The sequence below is a fragment of the Aulonocara sp. 'chitande type north' Nkhata Bay genome, linkage group LG16 (genome assembly GCF_057382095.1).
Source record: "Aulonocara sp. 'chitande type north' Nkhata Bay isolate Kocher_YH1m ecotype deep benthic linkage group LG16, A_spYH_male_GT1.1, whole genome shotgun sequence".
In the NCBI taxonomy this organism is placed as follows: Eukaryota; Metazoa; Chordata; class Actinopteri; order Cichliformes; family Cichlidae; genus Aulonocara; species Aulonocara sp. 'chitande type north' Nkhata Bay.
In genome coordinates, this window is record NC_141359.1 from 33939068 (window position 1) to 33958847 (window position 19780).

Genomic DNA, 19780 nt, shown 5'->3' on the forward strand with positions numbered 1-19780 from the left:
TCCCTTGAGATGAGGCTCTGTTTGTCAGATGAAGCCAGCTTTGAATTTGATTTATTTTTTTTTAGGTTTTAAGTAAATAATAATGTCACTACACTGCAGCTACAGCAGTTAACTCGTCATGGTAGGTGTACACCAAAACCTGAACTTCAGTATGGAGAGAAAATTTGGACTGTCAGTATTAGAATGTGACATGTGCCAGTGCAGTAGTAGCACAGCAGCAATTTCACTGGCTGTGGCTTTTTTTATGACAATAATTCCCGCACACTCAGGCACTACTGTACTTACTGACCTTATCAACTTAGAGGAGGAACATTTGTGGACACAACAGACTTTTCAACCCAGCGAAAAGGATTCTGTGAATGACTTGGTGAGGATTTCTACAACATTCACAGTGGTTGTGAGCAAGTCTGTCTTTGCACACAGGATGCTTTTTCACTCTTTTTAAGTCCACTTCTTGTACACAACCATTTTCAAAGCAATGGCATTTTTTAATACACAATTTAACACTGTTCAATGAAAAATGCGGGGATAAAAAGGCAACAAAGGATGAACCAGCGTTGTGTCTTTACTGGCATTTCTTTGGTTGAATATATGGAAAATTGCAAAGATAAAACAGTTTGACAGACATAAAAATAGTATTTTTGCACCATCTAGGTGATTTTGAAAGAGCTAGCTGTGTCAAAAGGAAACAGAAAAATATACAACACAGCACCTGGACATTGATCCATCGGAAGTTCACAAACACGGCATAAGAAATTGTTTCAATGAAAGGGTGACTGTCAAGAAACCTTTGCAGCGAAACAGGGAGAAAAGGTAAAAGCCAACGGAACGTGATCAAACATGGACTGGACTACCCAGAGCACCGACTTCAATATTATCAAAACAGTGTGAGATCGTCTTGATGAAGGAGAGAAGAAAAGACAGAAACATTTTTTTTTTTAAAGACGAAAGAAACCTAGAGAAGTATTTTTGAAGGCTATTTAAAGATGTTACAAGAAAGCTGCCAAAAAGAGTTCAGACACAGTTGAAGAATAAAGGCGGTTATACCAAATATTCACTTCCAAGCTTATTAGAATTGCTCAAACTCAGCTTTCCCCTTGTATTCTGTATGTCCATATGTTTTCACATGTTTCAGTAACTCACTGCACATATTTTCTTTGCAAAATATAAAGAAACGAGGGGTGGCTCATGACTTCTGTGCATTACTGTATAATTGTTTTAAACAGTCAGGAAGCACGTATTTATGTATTTCCAGGTTATATTGGACATACTAAAATGTTGCACAGATTTTTCAGCTTCACTGATCAAGAGCCACGAGTGTTCTGTAACACACGACAGCTGCTGCTACAAAAATAATCGTCAGCTCTCCATACATGCAAATGCTGTCCACATTGCAGAACACTTTGTCTTTCACATTTTCAGTTCGGCATGTTTCTTTTGAAGAGGCTGAGATAACTGTTTCCGATTCCATGTTCAACCCTCTCATTGTTGTTTGCAGTGAGTCTCTAGACAGTTTGCAGATTTTAGAAAGAATTAACATGAAAAAATAGCCCAAGGAAAGACTGGCAGACATCTGGATGTTCCTGTTTTTGTTGTTAGGGGTTTTTTTTTTAATTATTATTACATTTTGTTTTGTTTAAGAAAAAAAAACCCACAACAGCACTTGAGTCACTGGCTCAGCATCTTTTGCACAGCTGCTTATGTTTAGGTAGGAACTGTTGTGGGTGAGGTCATTTTTTCCAGGGGTCAAAAGTGACTTCTTCCTCACATGATGTTACAGACGACTGCACAGATGAGTCGAGGCGCTTTTCCTTTTAGAAGTCTGTATTTGTTTACTGTCTCTCAAAATCAGTGGCCATTTTCAAAGCTTTGTGCACTTATTTCACCAGTTATTTTCAGTCTAACTTTTCATTTCAGTGGTCAGTGGAACATTAAAAATTGTACTTAGAATCCCCAGTAAAATGATATAAGTTCTGACAAGCTCTTAAACACCACTGGCTGAAATATGATCCCTTTCTCCATGTTTCCCTTCTGCTTCTGATAAACAAGCTTCAGTGAACAAGCTTCATTGAAGAGTTGATAGATCAGCTGAATCAGGTGCATTTCCTAGGTACTGTGTCAGGTATTTGCTGGATATTTTCCTATTTCTAATGGATGTGACTGCTGCTGCTGCTGCTGCAAAAAAAAAATTTTAAGGCCTGCCACTTCACCTTTTGTCCTCCATTAGTCCAGTTTTCTCATTGCTTTAAGCATGCACTGCATACCGTGTCAAGATATATATAAGTTTTCAGCTAATAGCTTTCTGGGAATCACCTTGTGGTATAAATAATTTTTTCAAGCTGTGAAACTGTTATCTTTGGCACAAAAGCCCAAATCTTTCGTTAAATGTGAAAACTATTTTGAATGAAAATTGAATTCATGTAGTATTTCCAACATTCGCCTTACAAAACTAGGATAGGCCCAAACAAAAAATGTGCACTGAGTATTTTGACATGTGGGCTTCATAACTTAAAAAAAAAAACAAGTTTCATAAAATTAAAGCTGACTTATCTTAAGACATAGTGAAAATAAAATCAAACGATCCCCCTACAATGTAATTATAATCTGATCACACATTTTTTTCAAAGTAATATGGGCTGATTAAACTTTGTGATTGTTTGTAATCTGTTTGCCTAAACAGTTTCATGTAACACTCAATCCTGCTCAGGTAACTATAAGAGCTGCATGTCACAGCCACTGTGCTGATAAACCACTGAAACTAACTTGCTGCTGTTTTAGGAGCAATCACAGGAACCGGAAGCCTGGTTGTTGATTGATGATTGATGAACTGACTGCTCTGAAATTCAGTGGGTGGTTCTGTTTATTTTATTGTAACATGTGCAGTTTGAGTCTGGTGACGCAGACGTACGAGGACAATCATAACTTCTGTTAGTATCTGGATCAGGTGGAGACAATCTGTTCAGCAGTCTCATGATAGCTGTAGAGTGTTTTTACCTCACAGGGAATGCCTTGGATGTGAAAAGAGATTACATAAAACACTGTGTACTAATATGACCCACTGGGGGGCAGTCTTCGCCAACACTGTGATCTCAAAGTGAGCAAACTGATACAATAAATATTGTTTGCTATTTCCAGATGTCAAAACGTAAAAGACCATAAAAGCTCCCATTAAAACTAGTAGTATTTGGATAACAGCATAAAAAAAAGAAAATTCCTCTTTTTTCACATCTCTTCTCGCTGCTCCAACTGCAGAGGGGGTGTTGTTTAAAATTTCATTAACAGCAGTAAAAGATCTTTCACATCCACACAAAAACTGTTTCCATGTGGGATGATGAGTCATAAGCATGAGACCAGAAGAAGACTCCAAGAGGATGTGGGAGACTGAACAGAGGATGGTGATGAGAAAAAACAAAGAGGATCAGAAAGGAGGAGGAGGAGATGAAAGCTGGGGCTGTGGGAGCCAAAGTGAAAGAGCTGGTAGATGTGAGGAGGGCAAAGGGAATGTTACAGAGGCACTGCTACAGGAGTGCCAAGTGGAGAAATCAACAAAAGATAAAGAAATAAAATTATATCATTCTCATGACTAGCGCAGCTGTTTCCATGACCATGTGACCTCAGTTAAGAGTTCCCAGATAATGGTCCATGGGGCTCCAAGCCCTCACATGTCCAATCTAAGAGATTTCCTAATCTGCTATTAAAAGTGGAGATATCCTGTAGGAGCAAACTTGGCTTCGACTGTGCCTCTGCCAGCCAAACTTGAATGGCTCTTTTATGAGTCCACCTTGTTTCATTCATGTCCTGCTCCCAGGGACATGACCTTCTGACTTTAAGTAATTAAAGAGGAAATTAAGGTAGGAAAATGAATACAGATCACCGGTAGAGTAAAGGGAAGACAAGCAAAAGTGTGTTGTCATTTAATACAGCTTTAAAGTTGACTTGATTTTAAAAACAAAACATTTTTAATGCCATTCATTATAAATCACCACTGAGTGCCAGAAGTCTTTTTTTTAAACTAGGACAGCTTCAGTGTTACACAATGCTTTCTGAAAAGTTTTAAGCTGAGGGAATGACATGGCTAAGGGCACACAGCAGACATGGCTCTTGCAATATGTGAGTCTCAGCCAGCTGGAACATTCATAATACACTTCTACCCCAACTGTCTGCTTTAGTTATATTTGATAAAAACTGTAAATTCTAGATATTTGGGGGTTTTCTGCTTTAAAAGAAAATATGTCTGGCAAAAATCCATGTTTATCATGCTGCAAACAAAAAACAACACTGAATGTATCCCACTAACATGTACATGTTTAAAAAAAAAACAAAAAAACAGAAATGGTAGAAATTACCAGTATTCCTAGAAGAATTTCACTCCTAACCATAATTAGGCTAAAGATCAATGCTAACCGTGCTTGTAGCACCTGTCATGTTGACTGGATGACTAATAACTCTTAAAAATGAAAAAAGGAAAAAAACAGAGTTTTTAGTCAGGCCAGGTTTTAATGGTTTTGATGGCTGGGGCCCAGTTTAGGGAGTCAATAAATAGCTGAAGCATGCAAAACAAAAAGGCACGCATTAAAAAACTGTAGTATTCTAATTCTAGTGCACTGTTTTGTATGTTGTTTGTTTTTTAACCATTAGTGCCATCTGTAACCTTTTTTTAAAAACAGGAAGTTAAACTCCTGGCATTAAGTAACTCTTTTGCATGAGTGTCTTTGACTTTGGATTTTTGATGGCAGAAGGAAAAGCTGTGCAGACCCCACTCCAAAATGCTGTACACAGGTTCAAACCATGCAGCCTCTTGCTTTGACACAATAGCACAAACCACTGTTCCACCCAAGAGTTATTTATGAGCATGTGGAAGGTTTAGTCTATGCTAAAAATGAAAATTGAAGACAGAAGCTCATTTTGTCTCATATGACATTAAATGTCAACCTATGACGTACCTAGAGGAAGGAAAGAAGGAAAGAAAGAAGGAAAGAAAGAAAGAAAGAAAGAAAGAAAGAAAGAAAGAAAGAAAGAAAGAAAGAAAGAAAGAAAGAAAGAAAGAAAGAACAGAGTGCTGCACTTTGAACACCCTGGAACAACTCCAAAAATAGCAAGAGCAAAAGGTTTTGAGTGCTTGCCCCCTTTCTCATTTCTCAATTTGCACATCCTCCATTCCTTTTCTCGCCTGCTTTCCTCGTGTCACAGTCCCTCCTTCCTGAGATGAATGTGGAAAAGGTGAGTAAAAGACACAAGGAGAGATAAGGTGAGGCAACAGGCATTTATTAAATTGTGTGTGTGTGGGTGTGTGTTTGATCTGCCTCTATCAGCTTACCACTGTTACCAGCCAGCTCACCTGCCTTTCATTAGCTCTTGTGTGTATTTTTCATCTATTCCTCCCCAGAAAGTAATTTCAGCTGTTGTGTTAACTCATAGTTTAGTTATTACTAGTCTGTCACTGCCTCTCTTGCAACATAGACAACATTCCTACCTTTTGTTTACTCAGTATGGGTTTATGACAAAATGCCTGTTGAACTAATGACATTCCCTTCATCATCAACTGTACAATGTTTAGTGCTAATTAGCAAATGTCGAAAATGTAGTAAATAAGCTGAAAAACATGCTAACATATCACCATGATGCTACAGAAACAGCAGCAAAATCAGAAGATAATAAAAGGTAAGAAAAAAAACTCACTCCATTTACTGAACTTGATTATGATTAGAATTTATACCCAGATTAAAGACCTAACCTCACCTTGTGATAAAACTTTAAAGCTCTTATAGAGTTGGCTTTAACAGTATATTAAACTGATTTACCTGTTTTTACTGTCTGTCCATTCACTGTAGGTTTCTTTAAATCACCATTTTGAAGTGCTTGTGTTCCCAAAAGATTAGTTCCAACATTTCACTCTGGTTAAAAGTAAGCCACAGTCTCTCAATGCCATATTATTATTTTAGCTTTCCCTGAATTCTCTGGGTTGTTCTGTGCAAGGCTGAGGAACATTATGTCGTGTGGCTTTATGTTCCCCCCAGATCCAAATAATAGTTTGGATCTGGATCTGTCTAATAGACAGACAATGTTATCTTTGGATATTCTGGAGGCTCAGGTTCAGTGTTGGTTTTTTTCTTATGTTTCTATTGTTTTTTACTATTCTTGGATGCTGTACAAACAATTTGGACATCTCTTCCCATTGGCACTGTGTAGCTTTAGAGAACACCCAGCAATTTAAAAAGCTATATGTTATGTATAGAACACATAATGTAAATGTCCATAGACCTGTGAATATTACACAGTATTTGCATATGGAAGAAGTCTTTATGGCCTAATTCTTAACGAGCATTAAGTTTGATGAAGATTAACAAACATCAGCTTATTTTTTATTGTGAAATTCACCGCGGTACTGCAAACATTCCATTAGACAAAGACTCAAAAACTACACAATTTTACATTGCAAAGGTCTAAAGATAAGACTGCCCGAGTATGATGTTCATCTCAAGGAGTTCAAGTGCAGTGCCTGTACAAATGATGTGAGAATTGCACAATAAATTCAAAATAATGAACTTCCTGTTTACATTGTGCTTTCTCATACATTTTGGGGGAACTTCACACATGCACATAAAAAGCAGACGTACAGAAATTTCATTTAGATTTTCTACAGGGGCTCTGTAGAGCTGAACATTTGGACATTTTCAACCACTATGAACATCTGTGCAAATTGTTTGAGCATGTAGAAAGAATAGAAGAGGGTCGTATTGACATTTGCTAAAGTTGAAGGTACACACTAAGCTGAGCACAGTCACTGAATCACAGCAGCTTAACAGACTGTGACTCATATAATTCCAGCTGTGCAGTTTTAAATTAGTTCTCACAACCTGCATGATGGTGTGATTAATAAAAGCTAAGTAGATATGGTGAGAATCATGTAGTTTATCACCAAGTGTTTGAGCTGCATGCTTCAGATCCTGTGTCAGAGTTTGAGGAACAGCTGCAACCAATATGAAGATGTGTGCAATACTAGAACTTAGAGGTGTTTTGGGAACAGTTTGTTTGGCTCACATCTACATTAATTACAGAGTTTTGCATTGTGTTCTGAGACAGACTGAAATATATTGTGTTGGGTAGCTGCTGAGCTGGCACAAGTGCAGATCCCAACTTACAAAGACCAGAGGACTGCAGAAGGTCCCACATCATGTGAAGAAGAGTCTATGCATTGCAGTAAAAACACAGAGGATGTTTCAATGTGGACTTCTAAATGAAATATTTTTCCTTGTATTTTGTTTGCTGTAGCTGTATTTGTTCATTGGTTTCCTGCTTAAGGACCAGAGTATCATACAGTGGGTTGTTGACTGACTGGTGCAAACATAAAGATGGTGTGTTTTTGCTCATTTTTTCTGAACATGTCTCCTGTACTTGCATCCGCCATAAAATCTATGCCTATGACTTACAGTCAGCCTTTTCTTCTGGAAACCACCTCACCAACACAAGTGACAACCATAATTTAGCTATTGCTCACTCTTGCAATCCAGGCAGTTAGTATGCACTAAACCAGAATTAGAGGAATTTCAATGCAAAATAGACCAGACCGAATCTGGGTAAACATAAAAAGGAAAACTGAAGATTGTGGTTTACTTTGCTTCAAATTCAACAAAGGTGAAAATCTGGACTGCAGACTGTTATGGAACAAGTCTACAAAAACCACTTCCAGAGCATCTGCGGACATGTGACTTTGCACTGGTTGGCAGTGTTAAGATTCAAGAATTGAGAAAGGGTACAAGAGGTGATCGAAAAATAACCACACTGGTCCGGCCGGGTGAAGTCAAACGAAGATTTTAATTCACATGTGGGAAGATCACTGAACACAGCAATTGATCTTCGACTTACTAAAGCACAAACAATTATTTTATAACATCAGGGTTTGTTTACTGACGCCCCTTCATGCGTCACAGATACATTTTATACATAGATCAGATCAACATCATCATGACTTTTCACCTAGAAAATCATCTTCTATTTTCATGGCTAGCCCTTCCTGTCTACCTTTCAGTTCTTGTCTTGTTCCTCTTTCTTGCCGAGACACCAAGAAACGGTTCCTCTTTTACCAAGACAATTTTGCAGTTACAGCCAAACATAACTAACCTCTTCCTCTAAATAAATCTAATTTAAAGTGTGTGTGTGTGTGTGTGTGTGTTGACCTCACATGCTCTTTGTGTCACCTCTTCACCTACTGTCTGTGTCTCGTCCTCAAATGCTCTTTCTCAATTCACCTGTTGCACTTCTGACCTTTTACCAGACCAGAAGCTCACTGAGACTATGTGTATGTCTTCTACTAAATAAATGTTTTAACCAAGAACCTCTACTAAAACCTTAATACAAGAATATGAACATATAAAAGATAATAAAATAAACTGATATACGTGTTTTGTAAGCATGTATTGCAATTCCTTCTATGTTCTAGTTTTCCCTCAGCATGTATCACCTGAACAGTCACGTCAGTGAAGCTTACGACCTTTAAAGAACCTGAACATCAACTCAAATAAGCACAGATATGCAATATGTATAAAATGGTTATAACTGCCCCTGAAATACAAAGTTAACATCATCATAAACATCTTAAGGCCATCTTAAAGCTATCTGTTATATTGTTAAAGCAATGCTCATACTGCAGATTATATTATGCTGGTAAAATACTTTTTGTTTATCCCCACAGCAGTCTGGAAATAAACCAAAAAACCTTAACTGACAGAATGAGCTGCTCAAATAAAAGCTGTACTTGTTTTCTGGACTTGCTGTGCGAGTGCCCCTCCTTTTTAAAATGATTGTTTCCATTTGTGCACGCCTACTTGAAGTTGACTTGTCATTGCAACTTTTCTATGGGTTCCTGTAGTAGAAGCATATAAGCAGCCCTGTAAACAACTAAAAGTATTTTTGATCAACTATGGGACAAGATTTCCTGCAACAATGAAGTGACTTGTTATCGTAAACATTCCTTCCTGTTTTCTTTTCTGAAATCAAAGCAGATTAATCTTAATTAAATTATCTACTTTGCAAACACTTTTCACACTGATGACTCAGGATGGAAGGAATGTTTTCCTGACAGACAGGAAATGGACGTAAGTTTTACTGCTGTCTGATTAAAGTACCTCAGCATGAAATGGAAAAAGGAAGGGGGGGGGGAACCATAATGGCAACAGTTTGTCAATTTGTTGGCTAAACAACAAATCTTCGATTTTTGTTCCTAAGACACCAAATCACTATAACGGAGAGAAGGGTTTTATGAATTTTTCACTCAGTATGAAATAAAACTGGCTTCGCAAAAATTAGACTGCTCCTGGAAAAACAAGTGGATAATCATCAATGAACAAAAAAACTCTAGGAATATGTTTTTAAGGGTCTGACAATCAATGCTAAGTTTAGCTTAAAGGCTCTGGTGGTTATAATGTTGACTTCTTGTTAGGTAGTATCTGACAAGAAAGTGAGCTATGTCATACTAACACAGTAGTAACATCGCTCCTGTGCCACCTACAGACTGTATATAAAAGGATTTATTTGTTAGTGTATCCATTTTCTCCCACTTGTCCAATTCCAAGTCACAGGAGGGGCTGGACCTAATCCCAGCTGTCATAGAGCAAGAGGTTGGGTACACCATAGACCGGTTGGTAGTCTGTCACTGACACAGACAAATAGGCAACCACTCACTCCAACAAGCAATTTCAAATAACCAAATAATCTATCCCTTCATGACATCTCTGTAAACTCAACCTGCAGCAGGTGCAGAACATGACCCAGATGCAGATGATGCAAATGATCTTGAAACAATCATGTTAGTGACTCTAAATGTATGGCCTCACATCTTCCATACTTTTGAAGGTCTAACAAATTGCCCTTAGCTTTTGGCTATACAATAGAGATGGGTAAGAAAAATCTGCCAAAGGACCAAAGGTTTTGAACCAGCCTCATACAACAGGTAGAGAAGCCATAAAGAGATTTAAAAGTCAACACTAACATTTTCAAATCAGTTCCGATACATACTAAGAATCTAGTGTGCTTGACAAACACAAACAACAGGTGATGTTGTTACCTCTTTGTTCTTGTTTGAAACCCAAACTGTTAAACCTGCAATTAAGTATAGATAAAAGATGAAGAATTACATTCATAAAGTTTCAAATTTCCTCTTAAAAAGTGAGTTCCTAATGTTTTGGTTTATTGAAAATCTTTATCATTCAAGCTGTCATCCACATACAAACACAGGAAGCTCTGTTGGACATGCACCTGAACAGTGTAATGAAGTGTTTTGACTTGAAACATTTTCCTGGCAAACTGCACACGACGTCAGATTTCAAGCATCTGTCGCTCTTTAAACAACCTGAGGAACGTGATGGGAAAATACTCCTTAATCTGTTTCTCTTCCACTGGAAGCAGCTGAATTCCTCTTGTGGTGATGTTGCTACCTTACATGGAGGTCAGGGACCTCAAGGAGTCAGTCACTGTAAATGATCCCAGTTCCCTTTCCCTCAGTACTAATCAGTTTGTAGCCTCTGAAGTGAATTGCGGGCAGTTTCTTAATCATCCTCAAAACCCTGTTTCTTTCGTTAACAAGTATTGTTGGGTCAAGAGTGCATTTATGGTTTTAATGTGAGTACAGGCAAAGTGGTATGTAATCAGTAAGAGCTGCACTGTGTTTGTTGTTGTAAGCCTCGGTGGGATTTTACTGCAAGATTTAACTGAACCAAAGGAAAAGGCTATGAATGTAGAACTCATTTGTGGGAAGAGATCCCAACTTTATAACAGGCGGTTTCAGTTATTTCAGAAGTTATATAGTTATCTTTGTTTCATGGAGCATAAACATAATGCATAATTGTCCTCATCATAAAATCTCTCAAGTGCCTACAATCCATTGTTACTCCCAGATTTTTCTGATTAAAACTTAAATATTTAGAGTTTAAAGAAAGATTTTCAGTGTTAAGTGGCATTTTGCTCTGGTAACAATAGCTCATGAAAACAACTGGAATTATGTGCTTTGGCCACGATCTAATGTGAATTACATTTCTATTATTCTATTAGGGGATTTTTTTTATTAGGGCAGATGCAACTCCCTAAGTAGCAGGTTTATTGTACAAAATAGGGACGTTCCTCCATGACAAACTTCTTGTTCAACTTAGCATTAGACATCAGAATCACACGAGCTTAACTAGCCTTCTACTTTATTGAGAAATATCTGATCTAAATTATCATCAGACTGTGAAAAGACTTCCACGAGGAATCTCTCAGCCCCACATTTACTGTAAAATAATTTAGTCTAAAAGGGGAACATTTTTCCAGAACTTACTGGGGAAACTTTTGTTCCTTCTTTTGCCTCAGAACTCTTTGGTCTTTCACCTTAGACATTTAACTTGCCAGAGCCAAAGTTCACCAATCCAGAGAGATTTGCAGACTGTATGCTCAGCATTTAAGCTGACCATGAATGAACAATAGCAGAAAGGCGTGCTGGGGATCCTAGAAAATGCCCATTTTGAATTCAAGTAGGCACTGAGGAAGGGAAGAGCTGAGTGTCCTTGTGGTTTCTTATGTGACTCAGAAGTTGCAGATAGCAGAAGTGCATTTATTGCTCTGCTGCTCAATGTGAAACTCATTACAGGCCCCTGAATTTTATGGCTCTTGTGGAAAGACGCAGAGCCAGCAGTATGAGTCATCAGTGGATGCATGTGTGCTGCTACAGCAGTAAAAAATCCTCACTCCTTTCCCCTCCCCTTGTTCTTTTGGCCACAAATGTTATAAAACCTCCAGGGACGAAGCAGGGCTCCCACGCTCAGAGTTTAACCTTGCCAAGTTCATCAGCTGGAAAGTAGTTGAGCAAACCAGAAACATAATCTGTCACCAGGATCACTTTGTCTATAAGACCTTATTAAATGTACTTTTGCCTGGCTTTCCTAACATCAAAACACACTTTGAACCACCAATTAGTATTTCACTCATATTCAGAAATGTTAATGCAGTTCAGGCTGGTTTTTCAAGTCCAGACCGCACATTTTTCAGTGATTTTCTTCAGTTTAAGTTTGTGGCTCAAACTTCAATGGTCTTCCATCCAACAATGTTTATGCTGGCTCTCTCATGGCCTCTATATGAATCATCAGCCTGTATGAACTGACCGCACAACCACAGGTTTGGTAAATGCACCATATGGTGGAGCCAAAGGAGCTGGTTGAGAGAAATAAAAGTGACTCCTCATGATAATATGCTGTCATAAAGTGGATACAAAATTGTTTGAGATCGGGTTCAAATTGCTCTTGTTTGTGATTCAGAAAGAAATGAAAAGGGGTTTCAGCGGAATGACTAAACTTTACAGGCAATTTGAATACACAAGCAGAAATATTTAACTTTTAGTGGTAGCGCACACTGTATGAGCTAATCCATGAAAATGAAAAGATTTACTTCATGCATATTTGGCAAAAGTCATCTTCTCAGATGGACAGACACCTGTGATATTTCTGTAGCTTCAGATCAGTTTTATTTTCACACTTTCAGTCATGAAACTGTATTCTTTAGTTTCACAACAGACCTCAAATTTCTGTCTCAAACCCACCTGAATTTCTAGGATTTTCTGAAAATTTTCTAAGACTGTCTTCACAGAATTCTACTAAAATGTTCTGAAGCATCTGAAAATGCATCATTGTCCATTTGTCCATCAATTCATCTTTGTTCTCCTTCTTATCTAAATAAGGGTGAGAGTGTGGCTGAAGCCTACCAATAAATCATGAGCTGTCACAAGGCAAAAGGCAGGAGAGGTCGTCGGTTTGTGGCTCGGCTGCAGGAGAAGGTTGGAGCCGTAGGTTCAGGTGTGGTGTCAGCGGAGGCTGACCAGAACCTGATTGTCATGGCTGTGTGTAGGCAGGCAGGAAAAAGGACCCAAAATGCAGACTTGCTGAGGCGGAATTTAAACTCAAAGTCCACTGCTTTATTGCAGGCATAAATCAGGAAACGGAACAGAACAGAACGATGAGGGCATGAAAGTGAAACACACAGGCCAGAATGAGGGTACGACACCACGACGAGCAGGAGCAGACACAGACACTAAATACAAGAGGAAATCAGGGCAAAGGGAAAACACCTGGAAGACACAGCTGACATCAACTAACAGACAGAACTGGCAGACGCCAAACTAGAAACACCAACGTAGTGCACAGCCTGTCAAAGTAATGCAGGACACAAACTGGCACAGAACAAAACCAATACTAAACACTAGAAATCTCAAATTACAAGAAAATGATAAAATAACAATACACAAAACACTGGGTCACCGACCCAGGACCGTGACACTGATGACTATTGTCTGATCATGCCTTCTGTATTTGAGTAGGGTGTGCAGAGTGAAAGGATGCAGCTGGAAAGTTGCACAAAGGAAACATATTTTGTGGTACTGTAAATAAACATCTTTGAATGTGTACTTTCTCATGCCACATGCACTTTAGAGAGCATCTTTTATCTTCTTCAATCCAAACATACATTTTCTTCTATGCTAACACTAGCTAGCATATGGATAGGATATATAGGATAACACTAGCTCACACAGATTCCATATGAATGATTTAAACCTAGAATCTTCTTGCTCTTAGGCAATGGTGGTAATCATAATACCATTCTGCTGTCCCTTACTTTTTTCCATGTCTTGAAAATTCTGACTAAAAATTCCCATGACATGCAATCTGCAGTTCACATCTACAAAACCCCTGCAGAAAACACAGGATATGAACATTTTTTAGGCCCAAAGAAAAGTCACCAAAGTAAAATAGTACATTTTGAATGAAAGGCTCCAAAGAGCTAATGAAAGGATTGCTGCTTTTTCACATTCTCTATGACCCATTAATTACCTCACTATAACGGAAAGAATAGTTTCCTCTGTCACACAGTTCTGAAGTTATTTGTTTAGTTCAAATTCTGCCTTGTAGCTGCAAGTTGGAAGACAGTGGTTTGCTTTGGCCTGTGCTGAATGCCCCGGCAGTGTATCACAGTGAGCCGCTGTCAGTAACTCACTCCATGCTATGGAAACTCTGACACACAATTACCAGTTTCTGTGTCGTTTTTTCTACATCAGTGAGGTCTGGCAAGTTGGTTTTAACTTCTGTAGGTCTAGTTTTACAACCTGTGAACTTGCAGTGAACAAAGCCCTGTGTTTAAAAACAAAAAAAAGACTTAATCTGCGTGGGTGGCATTCCCTCAAGTATTAGTAAAAGGTGATCTATGATCCAGGAAGCTGTATCCTACATTTAGGTCATCTACCTTGTGAAATCATTACACATAGTGTATTACACTGAGCATTTGTCCCAAAATTAAAGAAACTCTGCCAAGATCTTCCTAATATAGCTGGCTAAATATATATTTGAGTCTTGAGTCTGGAGACTGAATGTGTCACTTGGATGAGTGTTAAAATGCAGTATCCAGATAAACAGAATAAACTTTTCGAGAAAGAAGAGTTAGAGAGGCAAGATTGAGATGGTTTGGATGTGTTAAGGAGAGATAGTGGTTATATTGGACAAAGGATGTACAATATCTATTTTCCTCCTGCCAGCCAGGATATTTGATTATTCATCAAATATCAGCGTAATTTTTGTCCTCGTGCATTAGTTTTTGTATCTTGTTTTTGGCAGAAAAAAAGTTCATGAAAACTATGGTAAAAATTGTTTGGCAATCAAATGAACTGTGTGAAATGACCCCCCCCCCCCCCACACACACACACACACCAAAAAGAAAAAAAAAATTCTGATAGCCCATTCGGAACCTTTATGTATACATCACATTATAATCTGTGTAAAATAACTTCTTAAAGTCTATTAAATTCCATAAAACGATCAATTTTATTTTTCTACATTTGTGTTTTTTTCCATGTTAACTGTTCGAAAAAGAAGATTTAAAAAATGAAATATACTGTTCAGAAGTCACTGCTGGTGGCTGGATGAGTTACTGATTCATTGCATCAGCTCTTGCATATTTGATCAGTTTGCACCACAGTGTGCCATCATTGCTCAAAACAAACCATTTACTCTGATAGATATAAAGGAGAAAAATGACAACTGTGACAAGTGTGTTAGTGATAAACTCCAGAAACATGCAACCCACAAATGTGTATATTCAGTATCTCAGAAGAGGATTACATGTGTACATCTGAATTTTAGCCTCAAGCAATGTAACCAATCTTTGACACATCAGACCAAAAGTACAAATTCCCACCCATGTAGAGAAAAAGACAGCACTGGTGTAAATACATCAAGTCTCACCACTAATTGTGAGCAGTTGTTTTTAGTTAAAGAACTGGTTTTGAATTATTGTCCTCTAGCGGAATGTTTGTGATATGCTAACAAGGTCTGACTGTATGTGATGTTTGTCATTCAAAATACTTTAACTAAAGCCTTAACAGCAAAGCGTGGAAAACCAAAACAACTAGATCAGAGGGTGAGGTTTTTGTCTATTTATGTATCATGTCTGGAGCAGTACTTGTAAAAAAAAGAAAAGAAAAGAAAAACGTTATATTTGATTGGTGTGGCCTTTTGCAAATAGAGTATTTAGCTACATATAAGTAGATATCTGAACATCACCCTTATGTGTTTGCTAAAAATGACATTCCAAAGTGTTAATCTGCTGGTTAAACTGCCTTCACTTTTCTTTCCAGTCACTCTTTCCAACCAAAGGAGAATTAGAGGCCCATCTCTGAGTACCACTACTGTGCTCAGTAATGGGCTCTGCCATATTCTATATTGAAAGTAGCCAGTTGGCATGGTTCGGTCATCTGACTTCGATGCCTCCTGGGCGTTTCCTGGGTGAAGTATTCCGGGCATGTCCTGTCCCAAGCAGGTCCTTGGCACACCCAGGATTCACTGGATGCAGGGGTAGCTGTCTCTGCTCAGACAGCTGCCCCTGCAATGCAAAAAAAGATAACCAGCAGAAAATTGATGAATGAATGGATGAGCACAGATTGTGTATAAAAGCAAAGCCAGTACAGGCTTGTCTTAAACCAGGATTCTTTGTAATGACACTCATGCGTCACTCCTATGTTTGCAAAAAAAAAGTCAAGAGTATTAAAATTAATGGGTAAACCGCCCTGTGATCTGAGTAACAGGAGCTGAAGAGTTTATGGGCTCAATTTCTAGCTTCAAGTTCTATAAATATAAAATGACCATTTTGTAAATTTTGGTCCTCTAAGAATCAAAAACATCAATAAAACTGGGTGTGAACCTTGTCATCACAAGCATGAGGACATGGCTCAGTGAAACCAACAAAAGGACATCATCTACAAAAGGCAGAAACTGGACTTTGTTGCCACTGTTATGTCATCAGTGAAACTGCTCAAAGTTGGCAGATACAAAGATATTTGGCACAGTACTGATTAGTAACCACTGAGGGTTAAAAATATTTCAATCCAATAAATCAATGTCTTGATGACTGCTGGAGTGAGGGACATGATTGGCAGGTGTTTGGGGAATGAACTGTAGCCATGTTCCATCTGCTAGGTTTCACCTGAGCTAATATTAATTACTGAACTCAAGCATTTTAGTGAAATTACTAGGCTAATAATATGGCTCACTGTGCACTTAACGTACCATCCAAGGAGTTGGTGCTTCGTTTCTGTGGACCAGGCTTGTTAACCTTAGGTGACCATTTTATCTGTCATGAGACAGCCTACGCTACTGATGTGTTGGGTGAGTGTAGCTCAGGATGTAGAGCAGGTCAGCTACTGATTGGAAGGTTCGTGATTCAATCTCTGTCTGCTCCAGTCTGCATACTAATATCCTTGGGCAAGATCCTAATCCCGAGGTGCTTTCTGATGCATTTATCTGAGTATGAACCTTTGATAGAAAGATTATAGGGGAAAAGTGCAAGGTGAGTGAGGCAAGTTGTATAAAGTGCTTTGAGTGCTCAGATAGAGTAGAAAAGCACTGTATAAGAATCATTTCATTTAACATAACTTAGCCTCCCATTCCGTCATTCAAATATGGTCATTTCTAGCTTAAAAGAACTATAATCTCAATAATGATAATATGAATCTTTTTTTAAGATGAACATTTAGTTTAACTTTCTGTTACTAATGTTACATTCTGTTGCATAATGGGAAACGAGGATGATTGTGGTAAGATACAGAATGATGATGAAAGAACTGATAATATTTAAAGACCCCATGAGTGATGACATCTGGAGATTTTGCTGTGGCTGAAGAGAAATCACATCTGCAGACTTTTTATATTCACACGCTGTTTGCATTTCTCCTCTCCTTTGTATGCTTATGAAAGATTATCTGATCACTTTGGAATCTTTAAAGCTTGCAAATACAATGTGTTGCTTTAAAAGTTAAAAAGAGAAATGATCTATGAAATGATTTACGGATGCATTACATTCACAGAATCACAAAGGAGTAGAATAAAATTTCAGTGGCTGCCCTGAGAATAAATCAGAGATCATAACTGTCAGAGACAATTAATTGTAAATATTTTGATTTTTATTGTTTCTGGGAAGTAGTCGGGATTTTAAGAATATAGTGCTGTATAAAAATACGATAGTTATTAATCACTGACATTTTCACCATACTTGTGAAGATAGGATGAATTATTAGAATCTGTCAGTTATAAGGATTAAGGATGCAACAGGGCTTCCATAAAATTTGGTTCTGAGCTTATTGTTACTGGATTGGAGATGCTGCAAGCTGAGCTGAAGATGAGCTCTTGTTACTGTTCAAAATCACAGCTCTATCATGAAAATACAGGAGAATCTGATAGATTATAACAACTCAACTGTAGAAAAAATATTTCATAGGAAGACCTACTCAGCAGCTATCTGAAAAAGATGGAGGGTTAAAATCTAGTCTTGTAGAGCAATCTCTGGAGGGTAAGGGGTTAACAAAGGAAAAAATATATATGTGTAAAACAATAAACTTGCTTTGAAAATATTTGCAGCCAACAGGATAAAACAAGTTGAGTCTAAGAATCTATATTTCTTATTGATGCTCATCAGAAAAAACAAATGAACTGTCTTCCATCAGCTATCTGCATGCAGAGGTCTGAGGAGTCTTCCAGGAATGGTGACGTTTTTTGTTTTTCCCAGACAATTGATTTGTCACCTCTCTACAGTGATAGGCAGTGATTTCATACCTCTTGATCTCTAATCTTGAATACTACCTGCTCTGGAGCAGGTTTTGTTCACCATGTTGATACATCCTGTTGTGAAGAGAAACACATTTATAGTACAAAAAAACCCAGGGTTAGGCCCGAAGTCAATAAGCCCAAATCCAATTCATAGTACAGCCCTAATGATACTAGGTTTCTGTGTTTACTTTATGTCTATATTAATGAGTTTTAGATTTAGTGCTTTCTTGGGGTTTTTTTTTTTTTTTGGGGGGGGGGGTTGCATCTACTTAGTTGTAACAGTTTTAGTGCTATAGTAGTAACTGTTATGATCTTTCTGGTGTTTCTGCTTCCCTTATTCTGTGTTTATTCCTTGGTCCTTTTCTGTTTCCTTGTTTCTTATGTCTTTTGGTTATTTCCTCTTTTACTGTGAAAGTTTATTTTCCTTTGCAGTGCTTCCTGTCCTTCTCCCCCTGATTGTCTCGTTCCAGGAACTGTCTAATCCCCAGTTAGCCCTCCTCTAGTGTGTATGCATAGTTCTATCTTCCTCAGTCTCTTTGTTCTCTCATCTGTTATGTTACCAGTTGTGCTGCCTGAGTTTTCTCTGAATGTTTTACATTTCTCTTGTGTTTTTAGTTCTTCACCATTTGATTCCTCTTTGCACAACCATCTGGGATTCATTCTGACCCCAATAAAGATTTGTAGTTTATGATAATCTGACATCATATATTACCAAAAATATGGGGGGTCGGGGGTCAGGGGAAGCCCTACTCAGCAGCTATCTGAAAATGGTGGAGGGTTTGGATCTAGTCTTGTTAAAGAGATTGCCTGGGGTCTAAAGGATTGACAAAGAATTAAGCTTGCCACAAAAAAATCAACCTAAAATTTTAGACAAATACTTGGAAAAATAACTAAGTTAACTAAGTCTACAATCCTAATGGCCACTAATTCAACTGAAAGTAAGTTCAGCACTAAAATGCTAGGTGCTTGTTGTTCTGCTTTTCTCTAGTTAATGCAATCAGATTGCCAACTAAAACTCTAAACCTCAGTACTTAAATGAGCTGTGGCCCCCTGATAGCACTGTCATCTCACTGGAGGGCCACTTTAGTGCTCAAGTTGTACAAAAATCTCCGAAAATATAGTGTTTTGTTTGTTTGTTGTTTTTTAAATATATTGTATTGCAAGACAAAACTGCAAACGTGAATGCAATTTTTTTCCCTCACTCTTAACTGAAGCCTTTCATTGAACTATCAAATAAACACATTGTTACTCTCTCTCTCTGACCAGACACGTGGCAGGACTTCTGCTATAATTTTGTTCATATTTAACAAAATAAAAATGCAGTCATAAGTGTACACAGTAGTTTTTGACTGGCAGTGAAAACTGTTTCCTTTACTCCAACTCTCTCACTGAACTAACACAGCCAGTCCCTCAACATGTATTCTCTGCTCATATTGTCTTCATATTATATAATGTTTTGTTTTACTTACGTTAACATTGCACTCAACAGCAAACAAGTCCTCCTTAACAAAAAATGTAATTTCAAGGGCCAAATTGCATTATATTTCTTCATGTCAATATACAAGTAAGTACGGTTGAAGTGGGCCGCAAATTTGATACCCCTGCTCTAAATCATGCTACTCCAATGAAGTAAACTATCACTTTGCAAATGAACTTCCATTAAACACATC